Below are 10,401 nucleotides of genomic sequence, written 5' to 3' on the forward strand. Positions count from 1 at the left end.
CAGGTCATGATCTCACAGTTTGTGGGTTCGGGCCCCGCGTCGGGCTCTGTGCTGATGGCTAGCTCAGAGCCTGGAGCCTGCTTCGGATTCTGTGTCTCCCTCTCTCTCTGACCCTCCCCTTCTCACACTGTCTCTCTCTGTCTCTCAAAAATAAACTAAAAACATTAAAAAAAATTTAAAAAAAATAAAAATAAAAATAAAAGTCTTAAGATAAACGAATTGCCAAGTCCAACAGTTACAGCCTAGTCACTATTTCGCAGAATCCTTTCACAGCATGACTTACTCCCTTGGCTCATCACTTGCTCAGCTTCATGAAACTACTTCCCTGATTCTCTTCCTATTCCTGGGCTGCTTATTTCTCAGTCTCCTCCCTGGTCTCATTTTCCCTGAGCTACTCCTTCAATACTGGTGTTCCCCAGAATTCTGTTCTCGGACCTTTTCTCTTTTCATCTAAACACTGTATCTCCTTCAATGATCTCATCTAAACCCATGGTTTCTCCTAACACTTACCTCTACCTAAACCTTGACTATCTCTGTCCAAATAGTGAATGGTCACTAGACATTTCTTCTGGGGTCCCGCTGGGACCTCAAAAACATCAAGTCTAAAAGTAATCATAATTTGACCCTCTCCCAGTCAGTTCTTTCTTCCATATTCTCCATCTTACCAAGAGGCATTCTAGGTGCCTCTTCTTTCTCAGTTTGTCCCTAAATTACCTTTAAGTCTTACTGATTAAATGACATATGTTCACTTACCTAAGACAGCAAAGTAAGTACAAAGTGAAATTACTATCAAGTTTTTAAATTAGTACTCCATTGTTCCAAAAGCTATATTTTCACTTTGAAGGCAGAACACAAGAGGGTTGTCTATCATGTGGAAAACAGATATAAAATAATTTAGACACTGCAAGCAATTCTTGGCAAAATGACTTTAACACATTGGAGATTAAAGTAAGATAATAGGAGTTTTTTCTTGAATTATTTTTAAAGGTAAAATTAATGAGCTTAGAATCTTCCAAGTAATATGAGGCATAGATACACAAATGCGCATGTGCACTGGGAACAAAAGAAATATCACAGAGTGGTATCTGAATAATCAAACATTATGGGTAATACAGGACTACCCACATCACACTAATGATCAATTTTCAAAATAACTGGAATTTAAAAATACAATAAATTAAACCAGATGAAGTATTTGATATTTCATTATCTCAGGATCACTATGGACACCATTATCACTGTGACTTGCCAAGATATTCGTCACTTTTAATGGAGATTTAGTCACAGAAGACTGGACTTCAGTATTCATAGACATGAGAGTAGACTGCTTTGTGTTTTATTCATCTGTTATTTAGAGAATGCCTACAATACCATGGATTTCACTTCTTGTCCAAGTAAGCCTCTCTATTCAACAGTTATCACTATCTGATAAGGCCTCAAACAGCTATTATTCACCTTTCTGGAAAAGGGTCCATCTAAAGGAAAATTTTAGAAGGAGATACTATGCTAGAATAAACATAGAGGAGCATGTATCTTTTTGAATTCATGTTTTTGTTTTCTTTGGGTAAATACCCAGAAGTGGAATTACTGGGTCATATGGTAATTCTATTTTTAACTTTTTGAGGAACCTCCATACTATGTTCCACAGTGGCTGTACCAACCACAGTAACCAAGATATGGAAGCAACCCATGTCCACTGATGGGTAAGTGGATAAATACCCACACGCGCGCGTGCATGCGTACACACACACACACACACACACTATAGAATATTACTCAGCCATTAAAAAAAGAATGAGATCTTGCCATCCGCAACAACATGGATGGACCTAGAGGATATAGTGCTAAGTGAAATTAGTCAAAGACAAATATCTCATGATTTCACTCATATGTAGAATTTAAAAAACAAACGAACAAGGAAAGAGAGACAAAAAACAGACTCTTAAATACAAAGAATTGGTGGTTGCCAGAGGGGAAGCTGGTGGGGGGAATGGGTGAAATAAAGAGGTTTAAGAGTACACTTCTCTTGATGAGCACTGAGAAACGCATAAAATTATTGCATCATTATACACTTGAAACTAACAAAGGACTGTATGTTAACCATACTTGAATTTAAAAAGTACGTTTTTAAAAAATAAAAATAAAAGGAGAAACTATGCTTTCTCAAAAATAAATAAATAAAAAATAAAAGACACAATCCAGGTTCCAGATACTTACGATGGTAGAAACATCATAGGGCAAAGAAGCGAGGAAAAAAAAAAAAGGAGAATGATTGGTAAACTGTGAGTCAAAAGACCCTAAAAATATAAGGACAGCACCCGTACTCTGCTGGGACCCAGCACACTAAGAGGGACTCCAAGCAGGCAGGCTCCACTCTGTGATCCTGTCCAGTCACATACAGTCAGACTGGGGTAGGAAATACAAATCAAAAGGAACACTCTCTTGTCAAGAATTTAGAAAAAGGGAAAAGAGAGAGAGACGTGCACTGACTGTGTATGACTGGAACTGGAACATGTCAAAGAGCAGCTGTGGGCACCAACTTCTGCCTGCCAGGTGGGCCGAAGAGCAGAGAAAGCCAGTGACCTGAGCAAGAAGAACAAAGCCAGACAAGAGGACAGGGAGTGCTCCCTAACACCTTCAGTTTTCCAGTTCCCAGGCCCAGCTCTACTCCTGCCCTTGGGTTCTAACAGAAATCCTTCCATGCTTAGAGTAAATTCCTATTTTACTACTGTAGGTGGGTCTTCCTTTCACATAACCACGGTCCCTAACTAGTATGGTTTTAGAACAGAAATTGCTCTACTTTAAGTTACTCAAATCTTCTTGGCCTTATCTTTGCATCTGTAAGATTGAGAGCATTCACCATGATGACCTCGAAACATTTAGTCAGAAAATTTCTCATTTATTCTTCTACTTTTTATATGACTTTACAGAGAGATAATGCACTTGCGCAGGTATGCAGGCTAAATAACCTGTAGTTATATTTCAAATCTTACCAATGCATTTGAGAAGTTTACTTGATCTAAATTGATTTCTAAAACTAATTTGTGATAGCTGGGACTTTCAGTAACTTCTTTTCTACATGAAAAAGTTTGGTGCATCTATCAAGAAGACTAACAGCTTTAGAACAACAGCAGTATTTTACATTTTTATAGGAAGCATGTGTATAAGCAGAAAATGGTAAAATACTCCATGATTAACTGACCAACATTTAATCTCTAAATGGAAGTAGTGAGTTAAGAGTACAGGTGTGGAGTCATATGCCTGTTTCGAATCCTTGTCCTAACCTCTTACTAGCTCTGTGGCTTTGGGGTAAGCTATTGAGCCTCTCTGTGCTCTAACATCCTCATTTGTGAAAAGCAGGCATCAATATCAGTGGAACCTTCCGCAGAGGTTGCTGTGAGGACTGTATGAGTTAATACATGTAAAGACTTAGTTAATACACGTAAAGACAGGACATGGCCTTTAGGTACACCATAATGTTAGGGCTTACTATTAGGCCCCTTCAGTTGGTGCTACTGGAACCAAAGAGTAAAATGGACACTTTAAAAGTCCAGCTGCCTCGGGGAGCTTAGCTGGCTTACTCAGTAGAGCATGCAACTCACTCTCGAGGTGGTGAGTTCGAGACCCACAGTGGGTGTAGAGACTACTAATAAACAAACAAAAAGTCCAGCTGTCTCTAGAGAAACCTTTCTCCCTAGCAATAGCACTTCCTTCGAACCCCAACCTGCCTTATCAGTGAAGTTTCTTAGGACCCAGGCCAACTCTAATTTGATAAAGAAACTAAGGTCCATGGGCGAAAGTTTTCAAGGTCATACAACTAGCCAGAAATAGAGTTAAAACTAGAATTTAATTTACAAAAAATACAGAGAAGTTTGTATTTTGTTAGAAATAGCAAAACTTCTGAAATTAACAGTGCTTACTAGTACTCACCACCTGCATGACCTGGAAAAATTTAGTTAACTTCCTGACCTCAGTTTCCATTCATACATTAGGAATTATCATCATCACCTTATTATTGAGTTGGGGCGGTGATTAAATGAAGCCACTTCAATGCCTAGCCCAGAGCAAGGCACTCCTCCAGAGAGAGGTCAATCAATGATGGCTTCTGTGGTCCGACTCTTGTCTAACGCCCCTTTATCATCCAAAAAAACCACAGGAACATGGCACCTCTCAAAGTCACCTCTACAGACCCCATATCTCCCTAAAGTTTATTACAAAGAAAATCCCTAAGAGATCAGGAGATGTACTGGTAGTCAAAACACTGGACTTCATTTTGCAATGGCATCATTTTTCACTTTTCCTCATCATACAAGTATAATTTTTAGCTTTTATGGGCTTTTCAAGTTTTTCTGCCCCAACCAGAGTAGCTTACTCTAACTGTGCTGTTCAATATACAAGCCACTAGCTAAGGGATTATGGAGCGCTTGAAATGTGGCTACTCCAAATTGAGATGTGCTCTAAGTATAAAATGAATGCCAGATTTTGGAGATTTACTACAAAAAAACCCTGTAAATTATCTCATTACATAATTTTTTTGTACTAATCACATGTTACAATAATACCTTAGATATAATGGGTTAAATAAGATATACTAAAAGTAATCTCACTTGTCTTTTACTTAAAAAAAAAAACTGTGGTGATGAAAAAAGTTTAAATTACATGTGTCTTGTATTATATTCTATTGTGCAGCACAGATCTACAACATCAATGTTTAAGGCATCAAAAACCAAACTTACAAGTGAACATGTGAAACAAAACCAACTTGTTCACAATGCATACCCTGGAAACTACAAAGAAAAGAAAAAAGTAAGGCTTAAAATAAAAACACAAAACACACATGTAAGCAAGTTAAAAAAAATAATACCTACAAAGAGGAAAGTATAAGAATACAAAAATAACCCCACAAAATCTTATGCATAAAAATTCTCTTTAAAATTATAGCAATTTATGGAATAAATAGTTGGAAGAATGAATCTCTGTAAAATTAAACTCAAGGGCTATAAATCAATGAGGGCTGGTGAAAAAAAATTCATTACGGGGCTTTGAGAAGAGGTATTTACTGACCTACAAAATGTTCAACGCACAGAAATTCTGTATCCTCACTTTTCAAAACAGATCATCAGATTAAAGGAAATCATGGTTTATAAACACACTTGGCCTTCAGAATTTCAAATGGCGTGTTTTTTTCAAAAGGGGAACCAACTTAAACTAAATGACAAGACATACTTTACTAGGAAAGAAATACTGAAGAGTTTGTCTTGTTTCATAAACTTGGCACTGATTAAAGAAAAGAGAAAGCTTATTTTCTACACTTAAGATTCATTAGTATAGTGATTTTCAAAGTATAGACTAGGGATAAATGAGGTCTTGGTCGCCTAAAAGAAAGTCAAAACTATTTTCACAGTCATAATTTTAAAAGCTGTTTGCCTTTTCCAGAACGTTCATTCTATTTTCCAGAGGCTACATGTGTGATATGGTAACAGACCGAATGCAGAAGCCGACTGGCATCTCTTCTCAACAAGTTTAGTATGGTTTTGGAAAACAGTTAATTTTCATTAAAAAAAAAAAGTTATTCAGATTAACCTGTAATGAGGTTTTTAATTACACTGTATGTACAAGTATTTTTTTAAATCTCCCTTTTTTAATTTCTATTTTGGTAAATATAAATAGATACAACCCACATCAACAGAAACTCTTAAGGGTCCTCCAAATTTTTAAGAGTATAATGAGGTCCTGAGACCAAAAGGTTTGAGTACTCCTGATGGTATAAGAAGAGACCGATGACAACACGCACACATCCACAAAACATACTCTTCCTACCTCTGCCCTGGAAGACTATTACTGCTATTTATATCACAGAAATTTCTAACCGTTCAAACTCTCTAGTGACCAGTAAAGAAAGAAGTCTGGTGGGGGTAAAATTGGACAGGAAATTAAAGGCAAAGAAATTAAATGCTTCCTTTTCAGTTAGAAGGCTGCCATTCCAATTTCAGGGCAAAATTCTAGGCAATTAAATAGAAAACGTTTCAAAATCAACTTTTATGTTTATGCCATAACCAATAATTTAATGCTTTCACATTCCTCCCAAAGTTTCTTGAAAATTCATACAAAATCCTGTCTGTTTGGAACAAACGCTAGATTCTCAAATCATGACATGCTTATTTTCAATGAATAATTTTTTCAAACTACCTTCTTCCTCAAACTGGTAGCTTACCAAAGTTGATGCCTAATACAGCAAATCCCATACTCGCACACTGAAAAGAAAATGCAAGGCTTACTACAGACAAAAATAGAACCACAGAGTTTCTCGCAATTTCTGTAACTTATAAAGAAGCAATTTTAAGTTCAGCAATCTCAAAGTGGTTAACTTCTCAATCTAAAAGGCAAGAAAAATGTAAAAACAGACTATATTAGCAGTCATTTTATTCTTGGGTACACTACTCAAATTGAGAGACAATTCAGTTTAATATGGGAGCCAGGGCTGCAGAACTTTAATTTATTTAACACTGGAAATGCTTTCTTGTCTATCTAAATGTTCTTACAACTCAGTACCAAATTACAAATGACCGTTTAACTGAGCTTTTAGGGAAGCTCTGGGTCCTCCAGCCCCCAGGCTGGCACCTATTATCCAAATTACTTCACTTTTCAGGTATGTTTAGCATTTAATCAACCTATAACACAAGAAACCTTAGAGGGAAAAAAAAAAAAACCACTCCTGCTTCAATGCCGTTTTTTCATCAGAAGATTTTCATTTAATGCCCCTCTGCCTATTCCTCACTACGAGGAGTAGTAGTAGTCCAAGAGTGATGTCATGGAAAACAGCTCCCCTCGCCTTCTGAGACTGGATCCAGTGAGAATTCTAGGAAAAGCCTCTACTGGGGAATAAAACTCCAAATCTTTTAAGTTATATGCTAACAAGAAATCATCAATATCATAGTGTTAACATTTTAGTTCTCTACAAGAGTTATACAATCAGACTAAATCTTTTGTAAGGTGTCTTGATGTCCTGATAAGATTTCCTGCAAATCTTTAAATGATGCAAAATCATGAAAAATTCAATGATTTTATCAGAGACAAAGAAATAACTTTTGTATCTGTTCTTATTTGCTGCAATGATTCAGCCAGACGAGCTTTAAAAGCCTTGTATTAAAACCAGAGTGTCTGAGGAAATACCTCGCCTTTTCTAATCTCTTCCGAAGTTAAAATTCCTAATTCTGAAAAGGCCTTCCACTTTTGGACCAGCGGCAATACAACATAATCCCACAGCAAATATTAACAAGAGCCTCTCCAATGATCGTTAAAATGGCAATAATAATACTCCCTCCTATTATTCTCCCCCATGGTCCCCTGCCCCAGATATACCGGCCTCTCTTGCTATTTCTTGCAAACCAGCCACACACCCACCTTAAGACTTCTACACGTGCTGCTCCCTCTACCTGGATCCCGAGATCTCCTTCAGGTATTTACTCCAGTGTCATCGCAGTGAGGGATTGCCCAGACCCCATCTTTAAAATTAAAACAAGCAAACAAACAAAAACACCACCCGCCTCAACAACCTGAAATCTTCACTTGACTTTTCTGCTTAATTTTTCTTTATAGTATAGTAAAATTGAGATAGAGGCTCTTTTCCTTCTTTAGTTTACTGTTTTGGTTGTTTTTCTTTTTTCTGGTTTTGCTTTGACTGTTGTATCCCTCACAACCTAGAAATAACAGCGCTTGGCATATCATAAGTGCTTAATAAATACCTGTTGGATGAGCAGAAAATTTAATCCACATAACGTTCCATGTTCTGTAACCATCCCGGATTTAAAAATGAGAAAAATCAAAGCTCACAGAGGTTAAGAAACTTGCCCAAGGCCATGATCCTTAAGCGATGGAGTTGGGGTCGGCCCCTCTTCAGAGCCTGTGTTTAACCAGTACCCTATAATGCTTCACCGACGACGCTTTAATTTCTCTTCAATAAAAAAAACCCCAAACTACAGCATTCCAGTTCAGAGGAAATACATGCTAATAAATTAATCCAACCCCTCAAACTAAATATTAATTCTCCTCACAATTAATGTTATTTACTCTTAAAATGTTTACAATGTGAAGGGCAAGCTGACAACAAGCCAGTTAATTTTTGGGACCTAAATGAAATGAAAATTTGGGCCCCCTTGTCCGAAACTAGAAAAAAGTGTCGTTAAAGGTACTAAAACAAAAAGTCTTCTTCTTTCTTCTGAGGTCTCTCTCGACTTGTGTTTTTATTTGTTGCTTAGTGCGTTCTGAGTAAAGAGAAATTTAAAATTTAAATTAGCATGAGTTTTACCGTTCACCTTTATATTGTACAATGCCAGTTTTACATGCAAATTATTACACCAACTTCAGGGCCCTTCTGAACACCCATGAAAGCCAAGCCAGCCCTGGTTCCAAGATTTTAGCCCCAGATAACCCAAATTAAGGCAGAGAGAAGGTCAAACCTTGAAATTACCAATAAAGCAGTGATTTGCCAATATTTTTTCTTCAGGACAAACGGTAAGTCCAATGCATAAAAGCCCAGCACATTAGAAGAGGCTGTTCCATCTGCTAATTTAATCCAACCACTTACATTATTCTATCTTTTTACAAAACACAAAACCATACTCTAAAAAACAACTGGTATGGGACTATAAAATAAAACGTCTCAGAAAAAAAACTCAGAAAACCATTTGTTGGCTAAAAACAATATTCTAAGAAAAATGCTTCTTTCACTTTTTGTGGACCATTTTTAAGCCAAAACATACTACACGGTTCATTTTTGATGTACCCAAGTAAGAATTATTCCATATCTCATCTGTTGTTACACATATAAATTATAAATTCTGACAAGTCCAATTTCTCAAACCACAACTATTTAGTATTCTATTATTTCTCCCAAGTAAAATCAGCAAGAGTGCAAATTAACACCCTTTACTATGGAAAAACTGGTTTTAAGCACCTACTAAGTGCCGTGATGATTTAAAAAGAGAATGAAATCATATAATACTATTACACGGCCAAAAAGTTGAAAATTTCTATACATTTCTAGATCTGTTAAGAATTACAGAAATCTGAATGCATTTGTGAGCTCTTCAAAAACAATTTTTAAATTAGTAGGAATATTCAGGCATCCCGTTTCCTAGACATGAAAAACAGCATTAAAATGAAAGAATAGACCTTAAAAGCATTGTCTGAGTTGCAATTTAATCAGGGCAACAAAAATAAACGTAAATTCGGAAAACACAGAAGACTAAACATAAAGTGTTAAATAAATATTCCGACTAAGCAAACGGGCATAAGCGGCCTAGAAAAATGAAAAGCAAAGCACGACAGGAGCGTTAAATTTGAATTAAAGAATACCGTTATTTAAATAAGCAGTTAGCATTTCGTAGGAAGAAGGCCAAGCAACGTGACTATTATATATCTGGTCGATTCACAGCACTGCTTCGCTATTCCGTACTTATCGCTTACTCTTATTATACGGGGGGGGGGGGGGGGGGGGGGGGGGGGGGACGAGGCAGCAACAGTTAGCCACTACAACGTTAACCACTCTGGCAAGGGTTACTTAAAAAATTGCTTTGCATTTTTACACTTTACAAGCTATAGGTTATTTTCATATATATGACCTCATATAGTCCTCGCTACCCTGTGATGTGGCTATTACCGACTCGATTTCATAGATAAGAAACCGAGGTTCGGTAAGCGATTTTCTCAGCGTCACCCAGTCGAACCCAGACCTTCTGATTCCACGTTTTATGCCTCGCATTTTGCATACTTCTATTTCAGGCAGAAACAGAATTTTTAAAGGGAAGGAACGGGTTCGAGAGAAAATAATCATGGTACCTGCAGCTGTGTGCTGCAAAAAATGGCTGAATTATGCTTCTTCCCTCCCCCCGCTCCTTGAAAAAAATTAGATTTCAAACATTTTAAGTAAACTCAACGACAAATTAGTTCCCGGCGTCTACCAAATGTTGGGACTCGGGTCTGTGCAGAAAAGGCTACCAAATCGGTGCCGAGCGCGGGGACGCGGACGAAGCCCGGGCTCCTGCAGGAGGGCCAGGGGCGGCTACGCACCTCGGGGGTCTGTCCAGCCTCTAGTGGACGGCAGTCTGCATCAGGAAGAAGCGGGCCGGCGGGCCAGGCGGTGGGCGGTCGGGCGCCGGGATGGCACTCGGCAGGCTCCTCGAACCTCTACAAGGGGCCGCTCCCGAGCCGGGCCGGGGCGCTCCGGCGGGGGGCGAGTCTGCGCGCCTGCGGCCCCCTCGGAACCAGTCCTGGGAAAGAAGACAGCGCAGAGTCGCGAGTCGAGACAGTCGGGCTCGGCGCAAGGCGACGCGGCGTCGGGGACGGGCCCGGCCTTGCCAACGCCAGGGGCCTCGCGGCGCCCGGCGGCGCTCGGCTGGA

General features: G+C 38.5%; 1 protein-coding gene across 6 annotated transcripts in view; it reads right to left on the reverse strand.

The window, feature by feature from the left end:
• Positions 1 to 10,401, reverse strand: part of KLHL15 (kelch like family member 15) — a 33,925-nt gene that overhangs the window by 23,178 nt on the left and 346 nt on the right. For 2 of the 6 annotated variants that reach the window (XM_029929536.1, XM_029929531.1), the window contains exon 1: positions 10,072 to 10,395. The gene's annotated coding sequence lies outside the window, so the exon portion shown is untranslated. Of the gene's footprint in view, positions 1 to 6,214; positions 6,678 to 7,745; positions 9,458 to 10,071; positions 10,396 to 10,401 lie in introns of those variants that run through there. The other 4 variants (XM_029929533.1, XM_029929532.1, XM_029929534.1 and 1 more) reach the window with 4 other exon arrangements.

The sequence above is a fragment of the Suricata suricatta genome, chromosome X (genome assembly GCF_006229205.1).
Source record: "Suricata suricatta isolate VVHF042 chromosome X, meerkat_22Aug2017_6uvM2_HiC, whole genome shotgun sequence".
Taxonomy (NCBI): Eukaryota; Metazoa; Chordata; class Mammalia; order Carnivora; family Herpestidae; genus Suricata; species Suricata suricatta.